Consider the following 12,471-nt stretch of genomic DNA (forward strand, 5'->3'; position numbering starts at 1 on the left):
GTGATTCTGTGATCTTCTCTTCTCTCTTCTATCAGCCCCACCGTTTTAGACAAAACTCTCTTACTCTCCTCCACATCTCACTAGAAAAAGGAGAGTCACAAGTTGTGACTGAGAAATTTTTGCCTCAAACACAGTTTGAGAGAAAAAAGAAAAACTGCTTCCTCCCAGGATCCCTCTGACAGAGGCAAGCTACAACTGGGACCGCAGCAACAGCAAAGGCAGGAGTGCCAGTACCTGTCTGTGGGATCAAGCAGCCGGGAGATGTTGTCAATTACAACCTCTTTGTGACAGCGGATGAGGATAACCACAGTCTGGCATAGGAAGGGCATGAATGTGGACGATGTGCAGCTGCGCAAGATGCGGAGGATTGGTAGCACCTGAAAGGAGGAGGAGAAAGAACGACTTGCTGCATCCTTGACTCTGCAGTGCCTAACCATGGACATTCAGCACATGAGCAGTGCCTGCTCTCTTGACACGCTGCCAAGGCCTAAGCCTAAACTGCATGCCAGCCACCCTGTCCAAGCCCTGGCTCTGCACTCAGTCTGTGCTTCTTTAGCACAAGAGGCAAACGGCACAAGGCATAGTGCAACAGCCAGAAGAAGTCCAAGACACGTGGAAGAAAGTCTCTTACGTTCCAACAGATGTCCTTCCTGTACATCTGCAGGAAGGTGATCATCCACTTCCCAGCTGCACGCACGCGCATTCCTTTGCCTTTCTGCAAGGTCGCCTTGATGGCCATCAGGAAGTCAGCAGTGCGCTCCAGGGGGAAGTTTCTGCACACGATCTGCAGAGAAAAGAAAAGCAGGAGAGAACTCATCATTGCTCTGTAGCAGCTCTTCAAAACAGAAAGCAGTCTTGAGGACGTTCTTAGTTCAGCAGCTTGCCGCTCATTCAGGCGGCAATCACAGCACTCCTGCTCTCTGTACCCTGCTATTTATACGGAAGGCGGTTGAGCCTTCTCTCAGCTTCTCCACCAATGGTGTTTGCTTACGTGCAAAGCCTACCTCCCAGCAGCCACAGTCATACATGCACATAAACTCACGTGGTCACACACACACACACACACACAAAGTCGTGGACTCAGCTCCTTGCACGGGGCGCCTGAAGGACAGACATAGCTCAGAGCCTCCTACTACTTGCTGAGAAAAGCGGTCTCAGGGTGACAGCTCATTCTGGAAATGGTGTGAGAGGCTGGGGGCTGCATAGGGTCGTGCAGAAGCCTATGCACTGAGATCCCACCACCCCTTTTTGGGTCCACTTACCCTTGCCAGTTTGGATGATATCTGGAGCTGAGCGATGGTACTGCAGTTATTCAGCTGCTCACACAGGCTCCCAATGTCTCCTGTCTCGATGACTCGGTTGGCCGCCTTGGCTGGAAAGAGCACAGGAGAAAAGGGAAGTCATGCTTTTGGAAATAGAACTGCTGTCCATGGGGGAGAGACAGAGGACAGGGTGGGGACAAGAAGAGAGCTGTGCACAGTGCCTCTCCCTCCTGTAAACAGGGCCCAGCCCTCTGGGCACTAACAGGGCTCTGGTAGTGCTGCGGAGGAGAGCACAGGGCTGGTGCACGCCTGCTCTACTCACCTTGAATTCGGAGAAGGGAACTCAGGCAGGTGGCGGCCAACTGGCGGGATGTGGGCATGGGGTCACATGTCAGTGGAGCCAGCAATCCCACCAAGGAGCCAAAGTGTTCGCAGGCATCTCCTCTCTGCAGTGGCGAGAGGCAGGAACAAAGCTGTAGGCAGCCCCAGCTCTCCCTAGCTTCTCCTCGCCTGTGCCTTCCCCACGCAATGGGTGACACAGCATGCACAGCTGGGCGGAGCTCGCCTTCCAGCTCAGGAGCACCAGGGAGGGAGCAGGGGGCATGTGTTGGGGCTCTTTACTCACTCGAAGCTCTTCACAAGCAGCCAGCATCTGGGAGCAGGTCTGCAGGGCCCTCTTGCGCTCCCACGCGTTGTCTGATGTCATTGATTTCTTCAGGACCTGGAGGAAAGCATCTGTCTCACCAAGGACATATTTTCTTTCCCTTCCTGCCACTCCTCTCTCTGTCCCACCTTTCCTGGCACTTTCCCTCAGGGCCTGCCCTGTGGTTCCACATGCCCCCCCACCTCACTGAACACTGACACTGCTGCCCCCGCTCTCTGCAGACACTCCTGCTTCCTCACCCAGGAGCTTTTCTTCAACTGTGGCCTGCCAGGGGCTGACTTCTGCTTTTCCCCCTGCAGAACCCATTTCTCTGCCCATTTCTGAGCTCGCAGTGAACTGGCCCATTAGCAGGAGATTTCTCCCCCTTTAATCATCCTCTCAGTCCCCAGATCTCTGTCCCTGCTATCGACAGGCACCATGCTTTCTCCCTTGCCCCACAGTACTCACATGGACTATATTCTGAAAGAAGCCACTGGTGGGCTCTGTCTCAAGCAGGACTGTCATGAGCCGGCCCAGAGCTTTCACTGATGTTTGCTGAAGCTGAAAGCAGAAGAGGGGATTGAGGTGTGGCATCATGGCTGCTGCCAGAGCATAGGTTGTGTATGCTGAGGTAGGGTTCGGACTGAGAGGTGGCCGGGAAAGTTACGGCAGGTTACCTGCAAGTACTGAGCTGCTTGCTCTGACTTCTTGATCTTCAGCATCATCTCTGCTGAAGGGTGTGTAACGATGTTTATGCAGCACAGAACCAAAATTTCATGCATGTCCTTGCTTTCTAAAGAGGGCTTCAGCTTGCTGACAGGAGGAAAATGGAAGAGAAAGCAGAAAGAGCCTTCACCCGTGCTCTCCAGATTGGTTCAGACAATATCTGACTTTCTCCTAATTGACAGCTGCAAAGCCAACACCCCCAGCTCATGCTGCTGAGCACTGTCTTCAGTTCCATCAGCACGCTTCTCCTCCCTAGCAGCACCTCCCACTCCGTGAACCACCTCCCGCTCTGAAGGGAAGGAGACCCCACGTCTCCCTTCTCTTCCCAGCCAGGGTACAGGAGCACCAGGGGCCTTTCTCCCTGCCCGGAACCTCTATTTCACTGGGCACAACAACCCAGCCGTTTCTACTGTAGATGGAACTCCTCACCCCCTGCCCCTTCCAGGCCTTCAGGAGCTACCCAAAACGGGGACCACCATCCTGACTTGCAATCCCAGACCTTACCTCAACTGCTCCACAGCCAGAACCACCTTGAGGGGCACTGGGGAGACAGGGGTGCCCAAGTAATACTTCCTCAGCAAGTCCTGCAAATCCCAGAAAGACATTGTCAAAGTGAGCAAGGGGCACACAACAGCTGTTCCGCCCAGCCCCGACACAGACACAACTGCCATGCACCCGCCCCATCACTCTCACATTTTCCATGAAGGTACTGCAGGATGCAGCAGCTCCTGCCCAGCCCACTGCCTAGTCACTGCCTGCCAACACCCAAGGTCCCCATCAGCTGGAGATGTGTGGCTGAGGGAGACATGTATGCCTCCAGGGAAGCTAGCCTCGTGGCACAGCCCAAAACTCCGCTGCAGAGAGCCCTAGTCTCTAGGCACTCACCATCAGGATCTCCAGCAGCTTGCTCTTCAAAGAGGTATTAAAGCAGGCGGAGCCACCCATAGCATGGAAGGCAGAGCTGAAGTCAGTGATGCTCTGCACCAGCGCGAGCTTGTTCTGCAAGTCCTGAGGCCCAAGAGAGAAAAACTTTCTTTGAACTGTGGGAAGGGCCGAGGACTGAAGGGGGGACACGTGGAGGCAATGCTAAGGGAAGGGCTTGGATATTCATCTGGGCACAAACCATTCCCCAAGGGACCCTTGGAAAGAGAAGGCCCATCTCAGCATCCCCCCACATGGAGGGGCTGCAGCTGGGCAGTCAGACACCCTGGCACGTTTTGAGCTCTCACCCGACAGCTGCAGCTGTACAGCAGCAGGATGTTGCCCACGATGTCTCCCTCCAGGCGGGCAAGCAGCTGTTCCTTGGAGGCTTGCAGTGCCAAGCTGCCATGGGCGAGGATGAGAGCGCTGCGTGTAGCATGAGCTCTCTTGCTGTTCAGCTCCACCTGTGTGAGGAGAAATGCCTTGAGACACTCACTCAACAGACCCCAGTGCCCCGTGATGCACCTGGGCTCCCAAGGCAGGAGCTGCTCTGAAAATAAGGCAGAAGAATGCCAAGATGGAAACCCGTAACACTTTACCTTCTTGTGCCTGGAAATCCTCACATTCCAGCCTTTGCACAGCCTGGACGCAAACATGGTGAGTGTGTCCAGGACTGTGTGGAAGTTGCTCTCAGCAGCATGGCTGACAAGAGAGATCATTCCCTGCACAAAAGAACAAGGGGCAGTTGGTGCAGGCCTGAACCTACTGGCGAAGCCAGCCACAGTGGCCGAGCTAGTCGTCGCCTGAGGGAAATGGCAGCACTGAGGAGATCAAAAGGCTCAGAGCAGAGCTAGGAGAAGCCCTCTGCCCCATGGACAGAGTGGGGATGCTCGCAGGAGCTGGAGGAAAGGAGACCTCACCTGGGCCTCAGATGGCTCCTCCGCTTTTGCTTCCGCCAGGTGCTGCAGCAGCTTCTCTTGGATGTGGAGGACTTCCTTACAAGCTCCCAGAACGGTCCCCAGAGCCTTGTACAGGAAAGACTATGTGGGAGGAGAAGGAAGAAGTTGAGATGTGGCAGCAGCCTGACCTGTGGGGGGAGGGCCAGGTGGAAGGACCCACGCTCCCTGGGAGTTGCTGAGAGCAGCTGCGGGGCCCATCTGTAGCCAGCCCCTGGGCAGTTTGCAGGGAAATGCCCTTTGGAGGGCACAGGCCGTGGAAGCAGCGTGAGCAGGCCGTGTGAGCAGAGCACCAGCCTCAGCCCCAGCACCAGCTGGAAAGTGCTCACCTTTTCTCCAGAGCTGCTGGGACAGCTGCTCAGCTGCCGGCTCAGCTCGCAACTCAGGGCCTTGGTCCAGGCCTCATCCTCCATGGTGTCCAGCGATGCCCTCAGGAACTGTTGGAGAACAGGAAAAGCCAATGTTCCCTTGCCCTTTGCCTCTTCCCTTACTCCCAAGTTGCCGCAGCCTTTTCTGGGGACAGGTGCCTGGAAGAACAGCCCCTTTCCCAGCTCCCCCCAGAATTCCCTCCATTAAAGCCGCCTGCTGCTCCTCTCCTAAGACCCTCCCTTGGTCTTGGGACAAAGAGGAAGAGGCAGTGCTGCAGAGAGGCTGTTTCTGTCCCGTGGTGGCTCATATGGGAGTGGGGCTCCTTGTGGCAGGCAAGCACTTCTCTGCATTGTGTCTCCCCGCAATGCTGTACCTTTAGCAGTTGGCGCTCCCACTCTGCAGTGTCCGGGAAGCTCTCATCTTTCCCTGCACAGCAATAGGAAGCAAAAGACCCTTACTTGGGATCAAAGCACAAAAGAAGAGCTGCTGCAAACATTGCTTGGCCTGGGCACTCGGCACTGCCAAGCTGGGACCCACACCCCCTATACAATGACCTGTGCCTCCCCACAAACACTGTCCCCACAGGAACACAGAACTGCTCCAAGACTGCTGTCTTAGGGGACATGAAGGGCCCATCCATGTCCTGGAGTGGGCAAATCCCCAGGCGGAAAGGTCCCCCAGCCTCACTGCCTGTTTCCCTGGAATGGGAACAGCAGCAGAGCAAGCACTGGGCTGCAGGAAACACTTCCCCTCTGCCATGCTGCAGAGCTGCATTTTCACTCCTATGCAGGAAAGACTCCTTTCACTCCTACACTTCTTTCACTCCTACACTTCTATGCCCCTGCCTCGCCCATCCCACCAGCACTCTACCTTCGAGGCACTGCAGCAGCAGGGGGATCTCAGCAGCCCACATGGCCCCCACAGCTCTGTGGATCCTGCTGTGGAGATTTTGGATGAGCAGTAAGGCAGCAGCTTGGAGTTCGCTGCCTGCAACAGGACTCCCTGCCACCACCTGAACGAGAGCAAGGAGAAGCTGGGTCATTTCTGCAGCAAGAGCAGTGGCTTCCCCCTAGGAAGGAAGCAGCTTGGCTCTGTCCTGATGTGCAAGGAGCAGCCAACAGCTTTGCCCATGGCCATGCTGCTTCCTCCTCAGGGCTTGGGGCACTGGTCTCTGGAGCATCTACTCACCAACAGGCGTGCCAGCAGTGTCTGGGGAGTAAGCAGTGGGCCTGCAAGGAGAAAGAAGTGCTGAGTAAGACTCCAAGACACTCTGTGCCCCGCCACGTGTACTCCACTGTCCCTTCTGGGTGCTAACACAGGTCAGCAGAGCTCACAGGGGGAGCTTCTGCTCCTACCTTGAAACAAGGAGCTGAGGAAATGGGGATCCAGTTCTTCCATGTCCCGCACCATCGGGTCCCCTCTCTCAGCCAGAGCTCGGATGCAGCGGGAGACCGGGATAAGCATGCCGGTATACTGGGCTGGCACCACAAATAGCAGCAGCCGCGGCCACAGGAGCTGTAGGGAGTGAGGCAATTGAGCATGTCAGCATTCCTACCTCCACACAGAGATGAAGAGGACTTTGTGAATTTCCCTGCATCTTGTGTGCTTCAGAGCACGTTGGAGGACAGACCTGAGGTGTTAGAATGGGACGAGGAACATGTGGTGCAAAGGCAAGGAGTGGCAGCAGGGCAGAGTGTGACTTACTTTGGAGATCCTTCTCTCAGAGACATCCAGTGACCCCAGGATGTCCATGCACAGCTCTTGGAGTGCTCCTTCTTCTTGGGCTTCCTGAGCAGAAAGGTCTCCGGCTGCCTGCACAACAGTGTTGTTGAAACACCAGTTACTCCCAGTTCTCAGGAGCCTCTCGGGAGGCTCAGGTATGGCCCCATGGGTGCTTCTGTGCCAGCCTCTGAGCAGCACAGGTCTTCCAACAGGAAATGCTGCCCACTGTCCTTACCCTTCTTCCTGTGGCGCGGCTGAACTCGCTAAAGATGTGCCCCACCACATCCCAGGCTGAGCAGCTCCAGGGGTTAGCACTGAGCAGGTCATTGGCAAAATGCAGAATGGCCCTCCTCACCTGCCAGAGATCAATTGTGGGTGTGATTTTCCTGCTCAGAAGGTCAAGGGAAGCCACCTGCTCATCAGGGCAGCCCTTTGGGCATGAGCAGAGACAACAAGAGCAGAGAAGAAGCCTTGGCTCCTGAGTTAAGGGCCAGGCCTTAGCACCAAGCTGTGCGCTTTCCATACACAGCACAGGGACCTGATTGCTCCGCTCTGCCTGCTTTCCCCACAGGAGCCAACGTGACCATGTGGTCAGTGCCCCAGCACATCCGTGGTCACCCCAGCCCTGCCCATGCTGGCAGCAGCATCACCACCCCGACAGCGCTCTCCTTTCCCAAACCAGCTCACCCGGGGCCTGGGGTCACTACACAAATGCTGCACAACCTCCACAACCTGGAGCAGCTTTTCTGTCATTACGGGCTCTGTAAGAGATGCGTAGAAGCATGAGTGGAGGCACAACCCAGATGCAAAAGGGATCCCTGGAAATCCCAACCCGTGGTACTGACCATCAGAGCGAGCCAGAGCACTGAGCAGACCTAGGGCTGCCACACAACCGGTCTCCCACTCATCGCCCAGCTGCGACTGCAGAAACAGGACCATTGCCTCTGGGCAGATTTGGGCTGTGGGGAAGAAATCCTGCACTGGTTAGCAAGCAACTCACGCCCATTCGTGAGGTTTGCGAGAGAGGTTATGGACAGGGCACTTCCAAGCATCACCAAGTCTCCTCTCCTTACCCTGCAGCATGATGCAGTGGGTCAGCTCTGCTCTGTCAGCCTCACTGTGCTGCTTGGTGTCATCATAGAGCTGTGGGAACAAAGTCCATTTGATAAAATCACGTCAGCACTGACGATAGAAAAGACACTGTGCTGCCAGCTCCTGTCTCCCTTGGCACTTCAGGAAGAGGACAGGCAGACAAAACCCAGCCCGCCCCACAGCATCCCTGGGGGCACATGCACAACTTTGGAGCAACCTCGGGCATGCAGGAGCTAAGGCTGAACTGCCTTAGTCAGGGGCTTGGAGCTTTGCAGTCCTTCTGAGGCTTAGCCAAGAGGGAAATTTTGTGGGCACAAGGATAGGTTTCCTTTACCTGGTAGAATACAGCACTGGTGATGGCCAGAAACTTGTCCTTAGGGATGGCAGACTCAACTCCCTCTAAGGCCTCCAGGAAGATAGTGAGGCTCTGCAAGAGACCAGGAGAGGAAGAAAGGGCTGAAGCCACATCTAGCCACTTGGGAGCGGAGAAACTGTTCTGCAGTGGTTTGTCTGCTGGGAGAAGCTCCCACACAGGTGTTCTTGTTTGTCCCCTCCTCCCAGCAGCACCATGAGAGTCTCTCTGCTCTCAACCAAGCCCTGTTTGGGCATCATTTGCAAGCTTTTCCCACCCAGCAGCCCTCTTCTCCTCCATCAGATGAAACTGGACATGGTCCCCCTGGCTGTTAGCACACAGCTCCTCAGGCACTCAGAGCCCCGTGGTGGTGAAGCCTCCCATTCCCAGGATGGGCCCCAGTGACTCCTGGCTTCGTTCTGGCTCCTGTCTGGGTTGTTCCTTCCTTGACTGAAGAACTCAGGAAGCCTCAGACCTCCCTTCAACACCTATTCCTCCTTTCTCCAAGGGCTCCCAGCCTCCTCCCTGCAACCCCCTGACCCCTCATGGCACTTCATGGGCCCCACATCCACACTGAGCCCTGCACAATATCTCACCTTGGCCATCCTGCAGGTGTCTTGCACCTCCTGACATGAGTGCACGAGCCAGAGGAGCTGCTCCCAGACGTGCTCTCGATGCAGCTCCTCTTGCAGGAGGACAGCCATCATGGAAGCCACGGCCCCGAGGACGGCCTGTTTGTCCTGGAGAGGGATGGCAGAGGCCCAGCATAAAAGACTGAAGGTCTGCCCTCCTACAGAGAGGGCTTTCCTTTCCCCTTCCCCATTCCCCCATGCCCAGCAGGAGATGGGCTTGCTCTGGAGAGCAGGCAGGTTTTCCCCACACCCTCATCCCCAGCTCTCCCTGCCACAGTGCTGTGACATGTGGCTGCTTCCCGGCAGGGAGATCCAGCCCCGAGCCCTTTGCAGAGCCAGCCCACTCCATCTTGTAACCCCTCTGCTCTCAGCCCTTTGGGCACAGACAGAGCTGCCAACATGGATGTCTCCGATGCCATGCTGGGCTGGGAATGCAGCAGTGCTCACCTCTTCCTCCTGGCAGTCCTGCCAGTTCCTCACCACAGAGAAGAAGAGCTGGTGAAGATTCTCATAGATTTGATCTTTCTCTGTGGCAGGCCAGGGGCAGTGCTTTCCAAAGGACAAGTGAATCTTGACTCCATCCACCCATTGCTTCAAAACTGGAAAAAAAAAACAAAACAAAACAAAGTGACATCAACAAAAAAGGAATGATTAATTAAAAAAAAAAAAAAGAGAGAGAGAAAAGGGAGCCTGTGAAAGTCTGCAGCAGGGTGAGGTGCAAGGGCTGTCCCGAGCCCACCTGCTCTGGGGCTGGCACTCACCAGCACAAGCGATGCGCAAGGTTTGGCCACTCCTCACCTGGCCCACCACACTGCGCAGGCCAGCCAGCGTCAGCCACACAAAGGAGATGCACTGTGGAGCTGCAGAGAGGAAGGAAAGGGTCATGGTCAGAGCACCGGCAGTGAGGGAGGAGGGGCTGCAGCCCTGCATCCTCCAGCTCAACACAGATCATGTGCAGAGGGGTGAGACCCCTTTGCCCGGTTGTTATAGATGCCAGGACACTGAGGGCACTCTACCATAGACGCTGAAGAGTTTGCTCAGGGTGACGAGCACAAACTTCTTGGACATCTCCCCTGCGGCCTTCAGGTGGCCCTGGAGCTCGGCCATCACCAAGCTGAAGTGTGTCCGGGCCAGAGCCACCAGGACATTGCTGGCAGCTGTCCTCATGCTGTCCGTCACGCCCTGAAAAAGAGTCATTGATGACACACGGCACAGGAGACTGCTCGAGCCCTTCCCTTGGAAGGGCTAAGCCACCGCCAGCAGAACACCAGCACAGGCAGGCGGCTCCCTTTGCCTTCGGGAGTGACCCTTCACCTGGGCTGCTGTCAGGTCCTGGGACACCTCTGCCAGCAGCCGGTTCACCACTCCGCACGGTGGGCGGCTGTCATCTTCCCTCAGGACGTGCTCCAGCTCGCAGTACGCCTGCGCTCGGTCACCCTGGGGACAAAGATCAGTCACGCTCGCTTTGCCCACTGCCACCCATTGCTATGCTGATGTGCTGCCAGGGCCTGGCACCCACGGGACAAAAACCATGGCAAGGATCGATGGTTGGACGTCCCCAGCTCACCTTCTGATCTTGCAGACGCTGCAGCAGTAAAGTCACGGCACAGGCAGGGACAGGGCTTTCCACCCTGCCTCTCTCCCTGCGACGTGTACATCTGGGCATGCAGCCCACACAGGCAAAGAGACCTGGAAGGAAAGAGCAGAACAACTGCCACCAGTGTTGCTTGGAGCCAGGGCCAAGCATCCAGCCAGCTCTGGGAGAAATGCTCTTCCAGCCCCACAGTGTGGGGTGGGCTGCACTGGCACATATGTGGTTAGTAGAGCAGGGACAGTGCTGCTGGCATGTCTTAAAGAGACACTGGTGGCACACAGGTGCTCAGGCAGCGTCACGGTATCCAGAGAGGTGGAGGGACCTCACCTCGAAGGGCTCTCAGCCGCTCCATAACAGCAGGATGTCTCCAGATAGACACAACGCTCTCTCTGGGTTCACTTCCTGCGCGTCCCACAAGCGGACTGAGCCACCACTCCCACCGCTGCCTCAAGGGCATATGAGGTAGCTACTGTGACATCACACCGCAGTGTCTCCTCACAGAGGGCTTTGTGATGCACTTGGCTCTGGGGTTCCGGTTCCATGCTGAAGCAGGGAATCACCTTGGCAGGTGAGGGAAAGCCCCTGCCAGGGAGCAGCTGCTGGGCACTGTTACCTGATACTGTCTTATTGATTGAGGTCTCCATACCAGGAAGCACTGAGGCCCCCACCAGCTACCCAGACAGCCTCTCCAGAGAGTTTGCTGTTTTCCAGGGGCATGTGTCAGAGACATTAAGGAGTCTCCACCATATCAGATCAAACAAAAAGACCACCATCCACTTGTTGTTATTCAAGTAGGGTCATGGGAGGCTGCCACGAGTGTCATGGTTTTGTGATTTTTGGTTTTCAGTATTCCACATCATAACGTCATGTAGTGCACTGGGAGTCAAAGTGTTAAAGTTCTAATTCCAGGTACCTGTCCCTATACATCGTGGAAGTCATGCGATCTGGCTCTTCCTGGTTGGGTGGTCTCTTACTGCCTTGCAGTGGGTGCTGGAGGGTTCTTTCCTAGCCGTCCCAAGCTTTTCAGATTTGACTCTGTCTCAAGAACTCTCTCCTATTTTATTCAGTGTCTTAGTCTCAATTTCAATTAGATTGTATGATATTGTATTATCTTGAATTCCAACATCATAGTTAATAAAATAAGTTTTCCTCCATAGATCGTTGCCGCTGGTTTTTTTTTTTTTTCCCCGCCTTGAGCCATCTCCCATCTCTCTATCCCTTTTCCCTTTCCCTTCCCATTTTGTGGGGCCGGAGGGGGCCCAGGGGCCTACTGCCCTCCTGTCACAGGCATAGATGGACCTAGTTAACTCCGTGACAGATTTTTAAGGGTTCATATATGATTTTAGAGAGACTTAATAAGAGGGTAATGCTGAAAAATCTCTCCTGTGATACTGTGATAAGAGGAGAAGGACAGCAAGTGTTAAATTTCTTAAAAGCAATATTTTTAATTATTTTTACTCCTAAACTAATGGATTTACATAGAAATGATCAGAAAGTTCCTTCTGCACTCAGCAACACACATGCTGGTTTTTTATACATAACAATGAGGCTAAATCCTCAGTTCAGTTTTAATTAGAAAGCAGTAATTAGTGCTTCTATAGTGTTTTGTTTTCTGGATATAGTGGGCAGAAAGGGGTATAATAATTAATGCCATACTACCGTGAAAGATGATCAATTTATGGAAAAGGTCAGTGAAGCGAATCCAAGAGAGGATTAAGCTGTAAGAAGAATCTGCTTACATTTATAAAATCACAGAACAACTAGAGCTGGTATAAGATGGAAGAGCAAAACATTTGCATTTATATGCTATACAGATTGATGTCTGAGTCAGTTACCATGTTTCTTTCCTGAACTGGCAATATATTACATTAATAGAACAGCTATGTAGATTCTGAGTGACATATTCAGCACTGTCACAAGTTTAGGTCTGTAGTTGGACTTGCCAGCAAAATAGATTAATATGTTATTTTTCTTTAATGACTGAACTCCATATTTTCAAGAAAGCACAAGAAAAATCTATTAGAGGGCCTCCGATTTAGGTCTGTGGTGATTTGTCTCTCTGAATTTGAGAGAAGCCAGGAAGAGGAATAATATGAGACATGATTAAAGGTAAAATACAGTAACAGATCTACAAGGGGAAACCTTATTAGCCCTTGTTCCTGCTATAGCTAAGCCTCTCTTTCTTTTTTCTTTTTTTTTTTC

At 54.1% G+C, this 12,471-nt stretch overlaps 1 pseudogene; it reads right to left on the reverse strand.

Moving 5' to 3' along the window:
- On the reverse strand, nucleotides 1-10,811 carry LOC109370556 (annotated as a pseudogene).
- Nucleotides 10,812-12,471: the final 1,660 nt, after the last annotated feature.

This window comes from Meleagris gallopavo, chromosome 1 (assembly GCF_000146605.3).
Source record: "Meleagris gallopavo isolate NT-WF06-2002-E0010 breed Aviagen turkey brand Nicholas breeding stock chromosome 1, Turkey_5.1, whole genome shotgun sequence".
Lineage (NCBI taxonomy): Eukaryota > Metazoa > Chordata > Aves > Galliformes > Phasianidae > Meleagris > Meleagris gallopavo.